The sequence below is a fragment of the Hibiscus syriacus genome, unplaced genomic scaffold, assembly GCF_006381635.1.
Source record: "Hibiscus syriacus cultivar Baekdansim isolate YM2019G1 unplaced genomic scaffold, ASM638163v2 tig00008673_pilon, whole genome shotgun sequence".
Lineage (NCBI taxonomy): Eukaryota > Viridiplantae > Streptophyta > Magnoliopsida > Malvales > Malvaceae > Hibiscus > Hibiscus syriacus.
This window is the reverse complement of record NW_024062172.1, coordinates 111,494-131,982: the sequence shown is the minus strand read 5'-3', so window position 1 is coordinate 131,982 and position 20,489 is coordinate 111,494. Positions and strand designations below refer to the sequence as shown.

The window sequence follows — 20,489 nt, the reverse complement described above, 5'->3', positions numbered from 1 at the left end:
AAAAGTTATAAAATGTCTCTCGATTATAAAATATTGTTTTGTTGAGTCTCCTAATATTAAAAGTTATAAAATGATAATTCGACTATTCATATTTTTCAAACTCGTCTTTTTCAAGTATAAAATTTATGAAATCATATTTTAATGATATCTACTAGCACCGCTATTGCTTTCAAGCACCAGTTTAACGATATAATGTAAGCAGATAATCAATTCACAAAATACAACTTAAATGATTTTGAGATCATATTTTATTATATCTCAGTCAATAGGTTAACGTCCAACTCAGTCAGTTGCCAGTTTTTTTAATTGAAAAATGATGTGTTTGAAGCGTATGAATAATCATGTGATCATTTTGTAACTTTTAATAGTCGGATGACTGAAAAAAGTATAATCCTATAGTCTAAAGACCATTTTATAACTTTTAATAGTTGAAAGACTTAATAAAATAATACTCTATAGTTGAAAACATTTTACAATTCATTCTACTCTGTAGTTTACTTATCGTACATTTGTTCTCAGTCCTCACTACGGACTGCTAGAAACTGATGCTTGTATGCCTTCAAGCGTTCGCCCCTTCATCTCCGGCACATCTTCGAAACAAATATGAAAGCAGCCTTAATGGGATCTGGTGAAACTCCAAGTCCGAGAAGCACTCGAGGAGTATGGCGGTTTCGAGGCGTTGTTCGACAAACTCGCGGAGGTTCGAAAGGCGGTGTTTGGAGCCATGGAAGAGCTCTTTGACCTTCCTTTAAAAACGAAACAGCTTTTCACTTCCGACAGACCATTTGGTGGCTACCATGATGCTACGGCAAAACTACTGCGTGAAAGCGTGATGATCGATGAAGCACATGTTCCGGAAACATCGATCGAGGCCTCACCAACATCTTGTGGCCTCAAGGAAGCATAAACTTCAGGTGAATTACGTTTCCATTCTGTCTCGCTTTTCCGGAATTCATTTTTTAATTTTCTTTAGACAGCAAAACTATTGAATCCTTTACACACTTAGCAGCGGGATTAGAGAAGACGATTATGAGGATGGTTTTGGAGAGTTTTGGCGTCGAGAAATACACGGATGAACTCATCTATGCCACTAATTATACCCTGAGGGCAATTAAATATGGAAGGCCACAAACCGGCAACGAACCCACCCTTGGAGCAGATGCACATACTAACAAGATTTGGATAACTCTTTTGTATCAAAACGAGATGAAAGGATTGGAGATTCTAACCAAAGATGGCGAATGGATCAACATAAAGCCACGCCAAACTTTCATAATCTTGAGCGGCGAGTCCCTTGGTGTAGTCATTATGACATCGATACCTTTTTGGTCGGTTTGATTAGTATTGTTTAGAAGTACTAGCGGATTATCGGTATGATATGTCCCTTTACTTTCTCTGTAGGTATGGTTAAACGTCCTATTGTCTGTACCTTATAATCGGGTCGTGACGAAAGGAAACAAGGTAAGATATAGCATCGCAGTTTTCGCAAACCCGAGAGGAGGCTACCCTGTAAAGGTTCCTGAAGAGTTTGTGGATGGCAAAAATGGCTCGCTCTTCAAACTCTTCGACTACGACGAATATCTGCAACATTACGCTTCTCAGATAGCAGCTCTAGGTGTTTTTACTGAACTTGAAGTTTACTGCAAGGTCTAGATTTTGGGCATCGATAAGCGTTATATATAACGGATGGTGTGTAGTGTTTTCTTGGCAGAATCTTGTGTTATGTAGTCTATAATGAAATATTATAGATATGTAATATCTGTATCGTTTCAATCCACTGATACTTTGATTTGGAGTCATTGATGTGTTTGTAATTCCTCTAGTGTTCTTCCCTTGGTCTCCGGAACTAGCTTTCCGATGAATATAATCGCAACAACACCGATGAAGGCAAAGATGAAGAATGTTCCTGAAAGAAAAAAAAAACATTTAAAATCCCAGAAAATCTCAAGAAAACAACATTGGAAAGGTAAAAATGGGTCACAAGGAAAATCACCAGCTGAGTTCCATTCAAAGAGAAAAGTGAAGTGTATGAAACAACCAAGAACTTGCCCAGTTAGCAAATTCACCAGGCTTCCTCCTGAACCCTTTATGTTTATAGGAAATATCTGAAAGTACAATCATATAATTGATTAGTGTTTAAATTATACATTATTTTATTATTAATTACTCATTGATTCGATAATTTTAGTTGCTAACTTGGGCTTTTTCATTCATTTTCGATACAAGACATTGAATTTCAGAAATTATGCTAAGAACAACGAAATCGTGTAATTTTTTTATTTTTCTGGATTCATGGTCGGATTAGTGGGCACGACTTGGGACATGACACACCCGACATGGCATCTAGTTAGCAGCTGATGTGGAAATGACGTGGCAGCTGACGTGATGATTGTCGAGACGTTATTTGCCCGGCGAAAAAAACAAATTGTACACATAAGTGTAGCTGTCTCGAAAAATACAAGTGTTTATCTTCTGGCAAAGGATAAAACACTAATTTGAAGAGTCGCCAACAATCATTTATCAAGGTGTGATTGGTCACCAAAATATTATGTTATTTTAATAAAATTCATAAGAACAATATTAAAATAGCACAAAAAAGGGTCTGCTTACCAGAAAATGAGTTCGGGAGTCGGTTACGTGTGGAGAAGGATTAACACTCCCACAACGCCCAAAATTGGTACCGTTGTTCAGTAATTAATTTGTATTTGTAGTAAAAATTTACAAATATGAATTTAATTTAATTTTATGATCCCATAAAAACATTAGGGATATTATTTTATACCAATAAATCATTTAGAATACATTCCTAATCAATTAAGGAGATATTTTATGATTTATTGTATAAAATAATATGACCCGAATCTATATAAAAAACAAATTAAAATTATAGAGATTAAAATGCAAAATATCGAAATTAAAGGGTATAATTTGAAATACCATAAAATATAAACATTAACAGTATAATTTAACCTAAATTATAATTCGGGATTAAAATATAAGTTATTAGAAATTCTAAGGACTAAATATGCAATTTTATCTAAAATACATAAATATATGGGCAGTGACTAAAACATGATAAAATAAAACGCGAAGACCGAATTAAAATACTCAGAAAAATGATTTTAGTGACTAAAATAGAAGACTTACAAAGTACATGGATTGCGGGAGGGATTTTCCCATTAAAAAATTACACAGATACCCCTCCCAAAACGGCATCGTTTGGGAAGGGGCATAAAAGCCCTAAAATCGGCCATTTGAGGCCATTCTCTTTCATTTTCTCACTTCCTCTCTCTCTCTAAAAACCTCCCACCAGAGGAAATCTGGCCACTGGCCGACCACCGTCCGTTGCCGATTTCGACCACCGTCGGTCACCGTTCACGGTGGCCGGAATTCTGGAAAACACTCCAAATTGAAGCCCGATTTACCCTAGTCCCGAATCTGAAATTCCTTCCTCCTAAAAGCTCATAGATCGACGTAGATCTAAATGTTTATCTTCGAAAAACCCGACGACGTTTGGTCTTCTCGGTAAGTTTCTTCTCTTTCTTTTGTTTTTTCCTCTGGTTGTTGTTTGGCTGCCCTTATTTGCTGTTGTTCGAATGGATTTCTATTTTCGTAGCTTTCTCCCCGTTTTTTCTATATCTATGTCCGTTGTTGTCGTCTCTTTTTTTCTTTGCAAGTTCGGTCGATGGCCTTTTATAGGCCTCGTGATGCCTCCCTTTAACTGGTTAACAGAGGGAACCCCGGTGAGTCATCGGATCTACGATGGTGACTCACCATAGGGTAGTGAGGTGTGTGACTCTCCTGCGGCTTCTGGAGTCTTCTGCTGAGGCGGTGGTGGCATGGCATCGTCGGAGTGGAACACTTGGACAGTTGTAGATCGTTGGTGGCGGCGAGATGATAACCCTAGGGTAATGATGAAACCCTAGGGTTTCTGTAAGCTTCATCTGGGCCCTCTATTTCCTCTTTGATCGAACGGTGGTGATGAGGCGGTTGGAGAAGCATGGGAAACCCTAATCAAGTTTGGGCCTTCTTGGGTTTGGATCTGCTAGGTTGGACTTGTAATTGGACCTCTGGATTTTGCTTTGTAATTGGGCCTCCGGAATTGATTTGTTTATTTGGGCCTCCAAGTTTATGTAATAATAATAATACTAATAATAATAATAGTAGTAATAAATAATAATAATATAATAATAATAATATAAAACGAAACTCGGATGAAAACGACTGTCGATAGTTGCCCCTCTTTGCTTATTTTTGTGTTAACAAGAATATATCAAAGATAAAAAGACAAGAAGTTTTCGTCCAATTGACTACTTAAAAAATCCGTTCCACTACTCTTCCGTGGAGATCAAACTTTTGATATGTTCCTACTTCACTAATCTTTCGTGAAGGCTAGATTTGTATCGCTTCACTACTCTTCCGTGAAGGCTAAAAATGATTTACTTCATTACTCTTCCGTGAAGGCTAAAAATGATTTACTTCACTATTCTTCCGTGAAGGTTGGGTTGTTTTACTACTCTTTTATAAAGGCTTTGAATGATTTACTTCACTACTCTTCCGTGAAGGCTGGATGATTGCAAATAATAAGAATATGTTCCACTATTTATTCAGAGAAGATCAAAATGGATCTGTGCCACTTTTCGGGTATACAAATCAATTTAAAGACGTATCTGTTCCTCTATTAATTCAGAGAAGATCAGTCTGGATCTTTACCACTTTTTCGGGTATACAGATCAATTTTGAAGACATATCTGCTCCACTATTCATTCAGAGAATATCAGACTGAATGTTGACTTGCTTCCACTACTCTTCTGTGGAGACCAAATCTGAAATAAGAAGAATATGTTCCACTACTCTTCCGTGAAAATCAGATTCAAAGTTGATTTGATTTGTTGCTTTGTCAGAAAGACCAAATCTGCAATATTGACTTTTCTTCACGAGGAAGTCAAAAGTTGACTCTACTGGAGAGTCAGAAATAACACAAGTTGACATCTCTTCATGAGGAAATCAAGGATTGGCTCCTCTAGGGAGTTAGGAAATAACAAAAGTTGACTTCTCTTCACGAGGAAGTTAAGTATTGACTGTGAGGGGAATAGATGCCAAAAGCGATCTTCATTTTTTTTCCGCTTGCATCAACGTACACTCTTGCAAGTATAGAGTTGTATCAATTTCTTCTTATCCCTAGTAAGTTCTTGCCCCTGCTGAACTTGTGTAGAAATTCAATAAAGCTCTTATTTTTTAAAGGAAGATCTACCATTTTAAGGAAAACATCATTTATTCTGATTTGACTCTTGAAACACATCTAAGGGAATTTTTCCTAATTCCTTTCATGTTTCCACCTCTAATTAGATCTCAAACATTTAGCAACAGCCCATCGTTTAATCTTAGTTGGCTCTACTAGTTTCTTGAAAATTTCATTGCCCCTCTATGGAAAGAAATCTTCACAATTTCTCATTTTGAACCTTTGAGTTGAAGAAGACAAACTTCATATTGAGTAAAAATGGGAATACCATATGATCGCAACATTGGTTTAGCACCATACTTACTGATTCATAAAATATTTGACAACACATTCATCATCTCTTGTGGCTTCTGCCTAGATTTTTCAACCAGGGAAACTCTTTGCATCATTTTCAGAGTTTTTGTATGACGTCACAAAGACACTTAAAAACAAAGCTCATTCGAAATACAAGTAGGACATTTTGGCTTTTCAACATCAATATAGGGGAAAACACCCGGAGAATGCAACTATATGAGGGACAAAATGATCATATATGGTCAGCTCCACTGTCACCGTTTCACCATTTTCATTCTTCATACCTTTCTGTCTCATTGAAAGTATTTTCTCAAATCAATGATTTTTCCACAACATGCCCCAACATTTGCTTCTAGATGACATGGGAATTCAAAATGCCCCAACATTGTTATTTCTGACTAAAACGAGCCTTCAAAATGTCTCAACATTCTAAATTGTAAGGATTACTCTCAATGTCTGATTGATTTGAATCACATGATCCCCACGAGGTCCAACTTTGATAATGCCCCATTGTGGGTACTCTAGGCTCTATTCATGCCCAAATCTCTTAATCTTGAATGCTTTCATTCTAGTGTTACTAAACAACAGTGTTGTCAAGTAACTTGAGGGATTCTCTTCATATTGTCACAAACTTAAAAAGTGATCAATCCTTCTGACAAAAATGTATGAAATATGTGCCTCTTCCGAATGAGGTGATCATCTTCTACTTGACGGTTTGCAGACAACATCACAAGGGAGTGTTACAAGTTCTATCATCCAGCCCTTCTGATCTAACAGGCTACTTGCTTTCAAGAATGTGAAATGTTTCATGTTCGGACATCTTTTATTCTCTCTTTTTCCCAATAGAGACAAAATATGCATCACCTATTTCAAGGACCTTTCTTATCATGTGCTCGTATCATCTGCCTTTTGGTACATCTGACCATGACAAATAGCTTTCAATATCTTTTCTTCAATCAAATTCAATTGGTCATATCTGGCTTGTACCCAATCTATTTCATCTAGTTTTACCTTTGATAAAACTCGTAGTGAAGGAATTTCTACCTCAATAGGTAGGACTGCTTTAATCCCATAGGCTAATAAAAATAGAGTTGATCCATTCAATGTTCGTACTGAAGTTCGATAAGCCAATAGAGCAAATGGTAGTTTCTCATGCCAATCCTTATAAGTTTCAGTCATTTTCTCTATAAGCCTCTTAATATTCTTATTAGCTGCCTCAACCGCTCCATTCATCTTTGGGCGATAAGTGGTGGAATTATGATGCTTTATTTGGAACTGTTCACAGGTTGATTTCATCATTTTGTTGTTTAAATTCAAAGCATTATCGGTAATAATCCTTTCTGATAGACCATATCGACAAATGCTTTCATTTTTCAAGAATTTACAAACTGTGGACTGAGTAATGTTTGCATAAGAAAATGCTTCTACCCATTTGGTAAAATAATCTATTGCTACCAAAATGAAATGATGGCCATTTGAAGCTTTGGGAAAAAATTGTCCAATAAAATCTATGCCCCACATAGAGAATGGCCAAGGAGCTGTCATCACATGCAACAGATGAGGAGGAGTGTGCATCCTGTCTCCATAAATTTGACACTTGTGACATTTTCGGGCATAATTGATACAATCAGTTTCCATAGTTGACCAATAGTATTCAAATCTCATAATTTGTCTAGCAATTGCATGCCCATTAGCATGAGTACCACATACTCCTTCATGCATTTGTTCAAGAATTGTTTTGGCTTCTTTGTGTCTACACATCTCAATAGGATTTGATCCAGGCTCTTTTTGTACAGGATTTCACCATCGAGTACATACCCTGATGTCGTTCTTCTGATAGTTCTTTTATCATTCTCGGTTGCCTGTTCAGGATAACTTTGATATCTGATGTATTGCAAGATATCACAGTACCAAGGTTTCACCTCTTCTTCTTCTTTAATGTTGAAACAATGAGTTGGATATTCATAGGCCTGCATTTCAATAGGCATAATGCTCGAATGCTCATCTACCTTAAATGCGGCTTCCAAAGTTGCCAAGGCATCTGCCATTTGATTTTCTTCTCTAGGGAGGTAATTGAAAGTTACTTCTTCAAATTCTTTGATGAGTTCCAGAACCAATTTATGGTATTCTACAAGCTTGGAATCTTTTGTCTCTCATTCCCCTCTGATTTGGTAAATTACTATAGCTGAATCCCCATATACCTTGAGCATTTTTACTTTACATTCGATGGAAGCTCTAAGACCCAAAACACATGCCTCATACTCAGCCATATTGTTTGTGCAATCAAAATTGAGTCGGCTGATAAACGAATAATACTCTCCATTTGGTGAGACCAAGATTGCCCTAATTTCATGCCCCAAGGCATTCGAAGCACCATCAAAAGTCAATTTCCAATAATCATCAGAAGATGTAATTGATTCTTCCACTGAAATCGCCATTAAATATTCGTCCGGGAAATCAAAGTTTATCGTCTCATATTCTTGAGAAGCCCTACTTGCAATAAATTCAGCTATTGCACTCCCTTTTACTGCTTTTTGACTGAAATATTAGATATCAAATTCTGACAACAAGATCTACCAATGTGGGTACATCCATTAGATACTTCAAAGGATCAAATCTGGGATGGGTGGTACCAAGATTGGGGTACTTGACAAATATTTCTTAATTGTCTCAAAAACTTATTGACACTCTTCATTCCATGCCCCAGAATTGCTCTTTCTAAGGAGGCGAATAATGAGATCACATTTCTCAGTCAAATGTGAGATAAATCGATCTATATAATTCAATCTCCCTAAAAATTCTCGAACCTCCTTTTGTGTTTGTGGGGGTGGTAAATATTGAATAGCTTTAACTTTATATGGATCTATTTCAATTCCTTTTTGGCTCACCACAAATCTCAAGAGCTTGCCAGATGTTACTCCAAATGTACACTTATTTGGGTTAAGCTTCAACTGGCATTTCCTTAATCTTTGGAAAAGCTTTCTTAAATTCTCAACATGTTCATCTTCTGACTTGGCTTTGACAATTATATCATCGACATAAACTTCTATTTCTTTATGCATCATGTCGTGAAATAATGTTACCATAGTCATTTGATATGTTGCCACTGCATTCTTCAGTCCAAATGACATCACTTTTTAACAAAATGTTCCCCATATGGTGACAAACGTTGTTTTTTTCCATATCATCAAGGTGCATTTTGATTTGATTATAGCCAGAGAAACCATCCATAAATGAGAATAAAGAATTCTTAGCAGTATTGTCCACCAATGTGTCTATGTGTGGCAAAGGAAAATTATCCTTCGGACTGGCTCTATTGAGATCTCGGTAGTCAACACACATACGAATTTTACCATCTTTCTTTGATACATGAACAATATTTACTACCCATTTAGGATACATGGCCACTTTAAGAAACTCAACATCGAATTGCTTTTTTACTTCTTCCTTGACTTTGAGTAATATTTCGGGTTTCATTCTTCTCAACTTTTGTTGCACAGGTTTACATTATGGCTTTATTGGTAACTTGTGTACTACCAACTCTGTATCCAATCATGGCATGTCTTCATATGACCAAGCAAATACGTCCTTGTATTTTTGCAGCAACTCAATCAAACTCTGTCGTCCTTTATCAAATAAAGTAGTGCCAATTTTCACCACTTTCTTATCCATATCGGACCCCAAATTTGAAATTTCGATATGTTCCTCATGAGGCAGAATCTACTTATCCTTTTTTCCACCATTTTTAACAGCTCATAAGGTAATTCACATTTCTCACCATTATCATAACCCTTGACTTCCCCAGGACACATGGGCTGCTCGAAGTCAATTTTCGGGTCAGTATCATCAGTATTCATGTTATTGATATTTGAGTTCTCTGAAAAAGACTTGAAAACTATAGGTAATTCTTCCGCAATCCAATTATTTAACTCAAAGTCTGATGGTGCAGGGTAGATGCCCGGAGCTCTCTTTTGTACAGATTCATCATCTTATATGACATTGATACTAATCTCTTTCAAAACATTCTCAACAATCAACCCTTTGTTTTACTGACCCTTTTGGAAAATATGTCCTCGAGACATAAAAATATTACTCAATGGTGGAAAAGTCATTGGTTCCCATATAAGATCATCTCCAGCTTGCTTTGTCTTCCTCAATTCTTGATTCTTTCTAATGCCCCTCTGTTTCTCCCTTACAATCGGTTGATATCCCAAACCAAATTGATCTTTTTTAGAGATAGGAAAAATTGGATTAACTGGTCTTTGCAAGTGACTTCCTAACCCTTTTCCAACTTTTGCTCCTTTTCCCATAGTCAATTTGAGCCCCATTTTAGTGCAATTCAAAATTTTGGGTTTGGGCATCCTTTTACCTTCGGCCACAAATGTGGCATTAACAAATTCCAATGATCTGAAAGAGCACTCAATAGCTTCTTCATTCAACTAAACATAAGGAGTAGTGGTAGAGACTGAAGCAATGATATTTTCTTCAGCATTAAGACATATCAATTTTCCATCTATTACGAGTTTTAACTTATGGTGTAGTGTGGATGGAACTGCCTCTACCTGGTAAATCCAAGGCATTCCTAGTAAGCAATTGTAAGTGGGTATAATATCCATTACAAGGAATTCCACCTCATATGTAGTTAGACTAATAGTTAAAGGAATGTCGGTTTTTCCCAATACCTCTTTCTTGGTTCCATCAAAAGCTCGGACAATACTTTGACTATTTCTCATGAGTTAACTGTCGACTGATAATTTCTTCAAAGTCACTAATGGCATTACGTTCAAAGTTGAACCATTATCAGATAACACTTAAGATAGAATATGTCTTTTGCACTTAACCGTGATGTGCATGGCTTTAGGGCTACCACTCATCTCAGAAGGGATCTCATCTTCAGAAAAAGAAAGAAAATTGTCAGCCTGTATGTTTGTAATCAACCTATCCAATTTGTTTACAGACAATTCCTTTGGCACAAAAGTTTGATTTAACATCTTTAGTAAGGCATTCCGATGTGCTTCGGAGCTTAATAAAAGTGCTAAAACTGATATACGAGCAGACAATTTGTGTAATTGTTCAATAATATTGTATTCACTGTGTTTGAGAAACTTTAAGAATTCTATAGCTTTATTTTCAGTTACTGGTTTGTTGATGACAATTTCATCTTCTCTCAGTTGTAATTTAACCTTTTTCCCTTTATCAACTGTAGCTTGCTTTTCAGGTTCTTTAGAATAACACATTCCACTTCTGGTAAAATGTCCAACCACATCTACTTCTTCATTTTCTCTCATTGTTTCCTTCATTTTACTATCACAATTCCATGGCACCTGCTTGTCATCTTTATATGGGAACGGGGATGGAGAAGTGAAAACCACATTTGGAGCTATTTTACCTGATACACGAGTCTTTGGCGTAATAATTAAAGGCAGTTAGAGTTGTAGACCTCTCTAGATGGTCCTTCAGAGGCACAAATATCTATTTCTTTCTCTTCTGGTACTTTGAAAAATTCCATTTCCTTTTCATCCATCATCTTTTGTACCAAAGCCCGAAAATCTGGACATTGTTGTATAATGTGTCATTCGCAACAATGATAATGGAATACATTTCCAATGTTTAATCATTCTGCTAATGGATTAGGCCTCAATAGACCAACTTTGGTCATTTGAATCCATACCCAAAACATAGGTGATTTCACCTCATTGACTTGCATTATAACTTGTTTTCCTTTTTCCTCTACAACTGCATTGATTCACGCTCATGTGTGGTTTTACAATGGGTTTTGAGCCATATTTGGTTGCTCATTATCACCAAAATTTATGACATTCTTTGTTCTAAGGCTTTGGACGATTCTTTTGAATGCGATGCAATTTTCAATAGAATGTCCACAAGCCCCTGCATGATACTCGCATTGCAAACTATCACTGTACCACTTAGGATATGGAGGTTGCATGGGTGATACATGATAGGGTGACACTATATGTTTATCATATAATATATGGATTAACTCTTTGTATGTCATAGGAATTGAATCAAACTGGAGCTTCTCTCTCTCTTGCCTCGGTTCTCTTACCCCTTGTTTGGCAGAGTTTTGTGTAGAGGATCCAATGTCCTGAGGTTGAGACACTGTGATATTATTTGATTCATATTTCCTCACGCCATTTACCTCGCTCTCTTTCTTTTTCATTAATGGCTTCTTGCTAGATTTACCACTCTCAAGTTTCTCATTCTTAACTGCCATTTCAATCATCTCACCTGCTGTACATCTATGTCCCTCCATCTTTGGGCATAATGCCTAACATTTTCCATGCTCTGCATTACCAGTCGATTGGGTCTTACATCTTTCACTTTCTTGTTTGAAGAAGTAAGCCTAACCGCAAATTCTCATAAAGATTTTTTCCTTGTGTATTCTCTTCAAGGGATTTCCAAGATTAGAGTTCTAGGTTGATTATATGTTGGGTTTGGCTCTATGGTTAAAAGGGTCATCAAATTGTCCTTATTGGTGCCCCCTTGGGCTGCCAAACCCTCAATCCTGGTTCATTACAGACTTTTGGATCGAGTTCAATTCGAAGGAACACACTTCTTTATGTCCATACGGAGGTGAAAACCACACGAGGAACATAAGGTGTGAGCTCAAGGAATGGTCCCCTATCCCATACGGAAGTGAAAACCACACGAGGGAGTAGTTTCTCATTCAAGCTAAATGGTATAGAGCGGTATTTTAGCTCATGTCATGATAATGCAGTGCACAGTGTGTGAGGAAAATCAGAAAGAGAAACATAATCACATAACTCACAAAATTTATTCCTTAATTCCAATAAAGACATAATTAATCAGAAGACAATAACAAACAAGTTAGTACAACTATTTATACCAAGATGGTTATTAAAATAATCAAGAAATCAAAAACTAAATTAAAACAAATTTAATTTTATTGCAAAGACAATTAATTAATAAACTAGTGGCTTGACTCTCTAAAAAAAATGGTCCCCAGTGGAGTCGCCAAGCTGTCGAGACGTTATTTGCCCGGCGAAAAAAAAAACAAATTGTACACATAAGTGTAGCTGTCTCGAAAAATACAAGTGTTTATCTTCTGGCATAAGATAAAACACTAATTTGAAGAGTCGTCACCAATCATTTATCAAAGTGTGATTGGTCACCAAAATGTTATGTTATTTTAATAAAATTCATAAGAACAATATTAAAATAACAAAAAAACGGTCTGCTTACCAGAAAATGAGTTCGGGAGTCGGTTACGTGTGGGGAATGATTAGCACCCCCACAACGCCCAAAATTGGTACCGTTGTTCAGTAATTAATTTGTCTTTGCAGTAAAAATTTACAAATCTAAATTTAATTTAATTTTATGATCCCATAAAAACATTAGGGATATTATTTTATACCAATAAATCATTTAGAATACATTCCTAATCAATTAAGGAGATATTTTATGATTTATTGTATAAAATAATATAACTCAAATCTATATAAAAAACAAATTAAAATTATAGAGATTATAATGCAAAATATTGAAATTAAAGGGTATAATTTGAAATACCATAAAATATAAATATTAACAGTATAATTTAACCTAAATTATAATTCGGGATTAAAATATAATTTATTAGAAATTCTAAGGACTAAATATGCAATTTTACCTAAAATACATAAATATACGGGTAGTGACTAAAACATGATAAAATAAAATGCGAAGACCGAATTAAAATACTTAGAAAAATGATTTCAATGACTAAAATAAAAGACTTACAAAGTACATAGACTGCAAGAGGGATTTTCCCACTAACAAATTAGGCAAATACCCCTCCCCAAAATGGCGTTGTTTGGGAAGGGGTATAAAAGCCCTAAAATCGGCTATTTGAGGCCATTCTCTTTCATTTTCTCACTTCCTCTCTCTCTCTCAGAGAGAGATAAAAATTTCTCTTTCGCCTTTCTCTAAAAACCTCTTACCGGAGGAAATCTGGCCACCAGCCGACCACCGTTCACGGTGGCCAAAATTTTGGAAAATACTCCAAATTAAAGCCCGATTTACCCTGGTCCCGAAATTAAAATTCCTTCCTCCTAAAAGCCCATAAATCGACGTAGATCTAAACGTTTATCTTCGAAAAACCCGACGACGTTTGGCCTTCTCGATAAGTTTCTTCTCTTTCTTTTGTTTTTTCCTCTGGTTGTTGTTTGGCTACCCTTATTTGCTGTTGTTCAAATGAAATTCTATTTTCGTAGCTTTCTCCCTGCTTTTTCTCTCTCTGCCCGTTGTTGTCGTCTCTTTTTTTTTCTTTGCAGGTTCAGTCGATGGCCTTTTATAGGCCTCATGATGTCTCCCTTTAACTGGTTAACAGAGGGAACCCCGGTGAGTCACCGGATCTACAATGGTGACTCATCATAGGGTAGTGAGGTGTGCGGCTCTCCTGCGGCTTCTGGAGTCTTCTGCTGAGGCGGTGGTGGCATGACAGCATCGGAGTGGAACACTGGGACGGTTGTAGATCGTTGGTGGCAGCGATATGATAACCCTAGGGTAATGATGAAACCCTAGGGTTTCTGGAAGCTTCATTTGGGCCCTCAATTTCCTCTTTGATCGAACGGTGGTGATGAGGCGGTTGGATAAGCATGGGAAACCCTAATTGAGTTTGGGCCTTCTCAGGTTTGGATTTGCTGGGTTAGACTTGTAATTGGACCTCTGGAGTTTGCTTTGTAACTGGGCCTCCGGAATTGATTTGTTTATTTGGGCCTCCGAGTTTATGTAATAATAATAATACTAATAATAATAATAGTAGTAATAATAAATAATAATATTAATATTAATATTAATAATAGTAATAATAATAATATAATAATAATATAAAACGAAACTCGGACGAAAACGACTGTCGACAACGATGACGTGGAAGGTGACGTGGCATCCAGTCAGCAGTGGCGTGAAGACCAAAGACTCAACAGAATTTTTGAATTCAAATTAAGATTTATTTTATTTTTATTTTATGAATTATCTTTTTAGTTTTAAATGTTATCCTTTAAGTTTTTTTGAGGACTATAAATACCTCATTGGGGTAAGCCTCTAATCATCGATTTCTTCATCCAGAATTCATTCAACTCTTGTTTCTTTATTTAAGTTTTTATAAATGTTTTTTCCTTTTTTTTCCTTTTCTTTTCAAGTTTTTAGTTTACTTTCTTAAAATGCTAAATATCAATTCAATCATGTTTAGCTAAGTTTTCTATAGCCAAGGTCTCAAGCTATGACTCGATTCTAAGTCATGAGAATCAAAAAGTGCTTCATACTCTCAAGGGATACACTTTCAATTTTCGAAAATCAAGGATAGGTAATCGACAATCCTTTTATAATCAAGGCGATTTCATTTCAAAAGTGCACGTTGGAATTGAATTTCGGTTTCGATTAACAATTGGGAGGAAGGATCGGCCTGTGGCACATTCGACTTCCTATGAACACACTTAGCAGCGGTCCGCTAAGGGAAACTGAAATCGGGTTAGATTCTTAATTGAGACGATAGAATCCGAGTCTGGGTTTTCCATATTTTCAAAGCATTGAATTAATAAGCGATTGACGCTATTAACTCAGAAAGAACCGAGATCTAAAGATAGATTTTAGATTCTCGATTCATTTGAGAGAAAAACAAGTTATAGGGGTTGGACCCTATAGACTGTAACCAGTGTGAGCCCGAAGGTAAAATCCTATTCGAGGATCGATTTAAATCGAGGCAAAAGCTTTAGCCCAAGTCTGATTTCTAGCAATTGAATTTTACCATTTAATTTTATTTCAATCAATTTTATTACTTCGCTTCAATTCTCCAAAATCTCCCCTCTAATTTCTTTTACAAATCACGCCTAAAGCCAGATCAAAAGCTAGGAAATCGTCAAACTCCTAGTCCCTGTGGATCGACTCTTACTCTCACTATTCTACTTATTCTTATTCATTTTTGGGATTAAGACTATTTATTTTGAGATCATAACGACGACGCGTGTCAATAATATATAAGTGTGTGTGTATATATACATATGCATATGTCTGCGTGTGTGAGAGAGTTCATTTGATTTTCATTCTTTTGTCAATATTTCATCAGATGAACTGAAATCGAGAACTTTACCTCAGAAACAATGATCCAGGGAATTCCCCCCAAGCCCAGATCAAAACTAAGCAGGAAAACCTGGTTTTCAGGTTTCACATGGATGGAAGATAAATGATCAAATATCCTGCTCAGTGAAGAAATCTAAACTGTAAACTTGAAGATTGTATGTTAATATATAGCAGCTTTACCAATACTCCAGTAATCACCAATGTGGCTGTTAGTTCCTTGCTTGCATGAAAATCCTACTCATTTCATGGCAGACAAATGTGTTTAGAAAAGGCTGCAAATGGCAAAACCATGTAAGAGTTTAAGCCGAAACCTGCAGGAAGAATGAAAGTCCTGTAATGACACAGCCCAAGCATGTTCCACCTGCCGATATCTGCACAGATTGGTGCTAATTGAATGTTTTTCAATGCTGATGAAGTTTATAGATGGAAGATAAATGTTGTCGATAATAACTAACCAGCAGAAGTGGTCGTCGTCCAGACTTATCGATGAAGAGTACTCCGAGAATAGCCATTAAGATCTGCCAAACATTTCCCTAGGGGTTAGAATGCGCCAGTACAATGTTTTAATCTGATATCAAATGTTAATGTCATTTGCTAACCTGAAGAACAGCTATCGCAATGGATCCGACCTTGCTCGGAAAACCTGTGAAAGACAGAATTACTTTGCTTACGGTTTTCGATCTATGTAATCACGGTTAAACTAAACGTAGTTTCGAAAGTTTACCGGCTGACTCGAATATAAAACTTGTATAGTATGAAAAACCACTTAGGCCTCCAAATTGTTGGAACACCATGAGTCCTACTCCGACCTGAAATAAGCAAGCATAAAGCAGCTTTCGACAATGAATGCAGATGTATATCTAATCATCTCTCACAATCAATGGGTTGATATATCTCTTCTGGAAGAGATTCCGAAGCCCTCCATCGGCGATCTGCTGCATGTATTCCGTGTACAACTGTTTCATAACAAAAATCATGTCTCATTCCGATCGAAAATTTCGTGTTGATTCGAGAAAATATGAGATTTACTCTGATATCAGTAGCTTCTTGAGAGATATTAGCCTTTTCTCCCGAAGGCGTCGCAGGGTGGCTTCAAACTCTTTTGTTTCATTAGTCTTGGCCTGCAGATGGTTACCATTACCAATTGGACACTTTAACTATAGCCTATATATACATTGAACCTCACTGACCAGCCATCTTGGAGACTCTGGAATGAAGAAAACTCCAATCAATTGCAGCACACACGGTACGACTCCTGAAAATAAAACTAATGGCAGCTTTTCAACATGCTCGGAATTCGAATCTTAGTACTAAAAGTTTAAAATATCTTGAAAGAAGTGACCTATAAGGGCTGAGGTGCGCCAATTGATTAGAGAACCGATTATGAACATGACTGCCTTGCCGCAGCATAGCATGACCTGTAAATACCAACATACATGCATCAGCTAAAGAAAACCTGCTCCCAGGAATCAGTTATGGAATGAATGAAGTATGCATACAGTAAAAAGCGACGCGAATGCTCCCCGAACATTCTTAGTAGCGATTTCAGATAGATAAAGAGGAATCTGTATAAGAAAAGATTTAGATGACAGATTTTCATGATACTAATGAATCATGTTTGAAATTTTCGCAAGCTACGAGTGTTACCACATAACAAAGAACCCCGGATCCACATCCAATTAGAAGTCTTCCCAAGTTGAGCCACTGAGCATCCTTAGAGAATACTATTGCAAGCCACCCTGTGATGCAGAAAACTTCTGAAATCCCCATTGCCTGTTTAGAAATCTAAAGCATCTAAGAATCGGGAAACCGGATACCAGTCATCTTCAATAAATGTTAAGGGTTAATAGAAAGACTTACGCCTCTTCCGCCGAGAAGATCTGCGATCTTACCGCTACATGCTGCTCCAAGCATCCCTCCCACTGTTAATATGGAACTAAAAACTGCATACTGCATCAGAGAGTAAAGCTAATTACATTTATTCTGTGATTCAACTTTTCATCTTTGGCGGAATTTATTTTACCTCTGCTAGAGAAAGGCCGAGGTCTTCTGTAATGCCGCTTTTAACCGGAGACGAGTACCCCACCTGAAAATGAATCCCGAACCACTCAAATACACGATTACCACATACATTCCTGAACATAACATATAGCCAAACCAGTATAATATTTCAAGTTGGTGAACAGAACACATAGAAAGGTACATTTTCACTATACTTACTGCATTTCCAAATGCGTATGCACCAGATATTGCCACTAAGGTGCTAAAGATAACAGTCCCGGTGACAGAAGATGAACCATTGTGATTACAGCCGACAGTACTATCTCCGTATCGAACACTCGTCGCTGCCTCATCGATGATAACCGGTTTTCCGGTGACCAGCCCTTCCAACACTTCATTTTTCTCCATGTTTTGCTTTTCTTGATCACTGTGGAAATAGAGAGAAATTACCCATGTGACTATCAGTAAGAAAAGACAGTCGGCAGCTGTTTTATAAGTTCGACTCCTAACATAAAATCTTGAGTCCGTCACTGACTCACTCTTACGACACATGGAACAATATAGAGCATCGAGGAAGTAAAAAACTGTATAACTTCAGGCAATTGAATAATATGTAATTGAATTGTAAAAACAGAGAAATTATACCAATTAACCCGAGAATTCGGGTTGGGTAAGTGTTGCTTACAGATCTGGGCTACACAGGTAAAGTTTGAAGTTTCTGATGATTTTCTGCTGCTCTGTTTTCTTCCCTAAAGTTTCAGCTTCATCTTTAGTCAATGCCAGCCATCAAATCTCTTTATTATTACATAGAAAATGGTTGCCGTGACATTATTTGTTTGTATGTCACTCTCATAAATGATTAATCTAGGGACGGTAATTTATCCCGAAATTGATAGATTTTGACCTGATAGATTTGATATGGACGGAATTTTAAAAAAAAATTAGGTCCTGATCGGGTCGGATTTTTTAAAGGGATGAGATCGGGTCGGGTCGGGTCGGGTTCTGGTGGAGGGTGAAAAAACTTCGACCTGACCTGACTCAGGATAATAATATAACTTTTTTAAAATTTTATTATGTTTTAATTAATTTGTTATTTTATACATAGTCGAATTAGGTTGGATTTATATTTTTAAAATTCTGATCAGATCAGAGTCGAATCAGGTTGGATTTATATTTTTAAAATTCTGATCAGATCAGAGTCGAATTAGGTTGGGTTTATATTTTTAAAATTCTGATCAGATCAGAGTCGGAGGGAGGATTATATATTTTTCAAGTCGGGTCTCATTCGAGTGGAAGATTGAAAATTTTGTGAAATACATGAAGTATAACTAAATTATCATGTCAAATTTTATGTAAATAGCATTTAAATTTTAATATTTTTATTGAAAATAATTATTTATAAACTTTTTTATCAATCTATAATAATTATAAGATAGTATTTGTTCGAAAGATTATTGATAATTTGACAATAAGCGTTCAAATGCTCCTATTGATGACGTGCTCAAATTTAAAACCTTATGAGATAACAATTATTCATTTAATTATTGAAGTGATTTAATTCATACAAATTATTTTAAATAACAATAAAATTAAATTAATAAAAAAATATAGGATAAAGTATATAAATAGTCCCTGAACTTTTAAGGCGCTTGCATTTTGGTCACCCAACTTTTGAAACTTGTAATACAATCATCGAACTTTTATTTCGTTTTGAGTAATATGCTTGTCGTCACCCAACTTTTGAAACTTGCAATACAATCATCGAACTTTTATTTCGTTTTGAGTAATATGCTTGTCGTTACCTCCCGCCAGTTTTTGCTGACGTGGCAGTTAACCCTTCTTCTTCTTCTTCTTCTTCTTCTTCTTCTTCTTCTTCTTCTTCTTCTTCTTCTTCTTCTTCTTCTTCTTCTTCTTCTTCTTCTTCTTCTTCTTCTTCTTCTTCTTCTTCTTCTAGCTTTAAGTCCTGATTTCACAAACACAAATGGAAACTAAACACATAACTAACATTTACAAACTGAAACTAAAATTCCATTCAAGATCCACGAGCTTCGAACCAAACCCAGATCGCCAAACCGAAGAAAATGTTGGAGTATGAGATTGTTGAAGAATGAAGGTGTGAAAGGTTTTGAAGGTTCTGCTCTAGGTGACGTGCATGTGTTTCATCTTTATGCATGAATCTGTTAGAAGTTGATTGAGAGGTTAGAGTTTTGGTGAGCTGTCAATTCTTAGCTGTTTTCTTTCTCTTTAATCGTCGGCTTTGCTTAGTATAAATAACTAGTCATCGTGCTTGGTTGAGGATATACTCAGTTTTATAAAATGATTACTGAAGCATTCTTTCTGTTCTATTTTCCTTTATTTCTATTGTTCATTCTGTAGAATAAGATAGCTTTGTTACTATCTTAACAGAAAACTCATCGAAACCAGTTTTTTCTCGCCATTCAAGATCAATGAGCGATCAGTTTAGCTGGATCTCGTGATTCTTTCTCACCTGACTCGGTTCTCCACTCACCAAATCTTTTTTTTTCCTTTTCAGATTTTGAGCTGTTATTGTCTCATAATGGAACTATCTATTTTGTCAAAAATTCTTCATTCTTTGTAACTCCTAACCCGGTCTATACAATACGATCATTTTTAAAACATTTTTAACACTTTAAAAACCAAAAAAACCCAAAACGAGTAATATAAAAAATAAAATCACCAGTGAAAAAAAAATGTACCCATAACCAGTGACAAAATTAATACATACTTCAGAGGTGATAGGAAGTAGGTTATAAAACCAGTGTATTAAAATAACAGGCACATGTCACCAAAATAAAGATAGTTCGGAATATTAAAAAATTACAATAAAATA

The 20,489-nt window shown here is 36.2% G+C and overlaps 1 pseudogene; it reads right to left on the bottom strand.

The window, feature by feature from the left end:
• Positions 1–1,774: 1,774 nt before the first annotated feature.
• LOC120202374 lies at positions 1,775–18,408 on the bottom strand (annotated as a pseudogene).
• Positions 18,409–20,489: the final 2,081 nt, after the last annotated feature.